Source organism: Pteropus medius, unplaced genomic scaffold (assembly GCF_902729225.1).
Source record: "Pteropus medius unplaced genomic scaffold, Ma_sr-lr_union100, whole genome shotgun sequence".
In the NCBI taxonomy this organism is placed as follows: Eukaryota; Metazoa; Chordata; class Mammalia; order Chiroptera; family Pteropodidae; genus Pteropus; species Pteropus medius.
This window is the reverse complement of record NW_024349800.1, coordinates 50,462,326-50,463,406: the sequence shown is the minus strand read 5'-3', so window position 1 is coordinate 50,463,406 and position 1,081 is coordinate 50,462,326. Positions and strand designations below refer to the sequence as shown.

The following is a 1,081-nucleotide window of genomic DNA, read 5'->3' as shown; positions in this document are numbered from 1 at the left end:
TTTTTTTTTTTTTTTTTTTTTTTTTTTTTTTTTTTTTTTTTGCAGCAGAGGTGTCTGGTTTCTTTTACTCAGCATAATCATTTTGAAAAGTACCAATGACTTTTCATGTATTAATAAGTTCATTACTTTTTATTACTGAGTAGTATTCCATTGTTGATATATCACAATTTGTTTATGCACCGTAAAGCTGCTCCAAATCTTTGTGTAAGCACATGCATTCTTTTCTCTTGGATTATCCCTATTTTACAGATAATGAAATGGAAGCATTTTGAAATAATTTAACCAAGGACTTAAAGCCTGTATGTGGCAGACCTGGGATGCATTACAAGCTCAGAATGTAGGGTTGAGAGTAGCATTCTTAATTGCTATACTGCCGCTTATAAATAGTGCAGTTTGTCATTTGGTTTTGCTGCTCTTTCCAGTTACTATCTTTTTTCTTTCTTCATTGCCAGTCAACAGTTGTGTTAAATTGAATTCATATTATCTTGGGTTTCACTGTAATAGGACTTGTCATAGAGTGGATATGAGGATGAGTGATAAGTGTAAAAGCACTTAGAGCAGTGTCTGATGCATAATTGATGTTCAATAGACCATAACTGTTATTACTTGAGGAAGTTAGCAAAGGAGATTGCAGAGCCATAGTTAGAAAAGTTAAAAGAAGAATTAGGGAGGAAAAAAAAAGGAGAATTAGGAATAGTGTCTCAGAATCCAAGAGATGATTTCAAAAAGTTAGGACTACCCTTTTATAGGAAGCTAATAATTAGAAGTAGGGTACATTTAACGAGAATGTCTTCATTACCTGACCATGTAATTAGAAATATAATCTTTATGACATCTTTAAGTTTTAATTCAAATTTAAACAAAATTTAGATGTTTTAAAGCGTTTCCTAAATTTAACAATTCTCTTTGAAGCATGATCCACTTGAGGATCATTGTTTTTTTCCTTACTTTAACTGAGAAATAACTCAGCAAATGAACCGTGTCTCTTATTCTGTTTTATTATAATTAAAGTTAATCTCAAGGGAAGAAAGGATGTTAATTATTCTGAATTTCAACCAGCTCTTCTCTGCTTTTTTTTTTT

At 31.1% G+C, this 1,081-nt stretch overlaps 1 protein-coding gene across 1 annotated transcript in view; it reads left to right on the top strand.

The window, feature by feature from the left end:
• Nucleotides 1-1,081, top strand: part of RAB10 (RAB10, member RAS oncogene family) — a 57,640-nt gene that overhangs the window by 37,765 nt on the left and 18,794 nt on the right. The gene's annotated exons all lie outside the window — the stretch shown is intronic.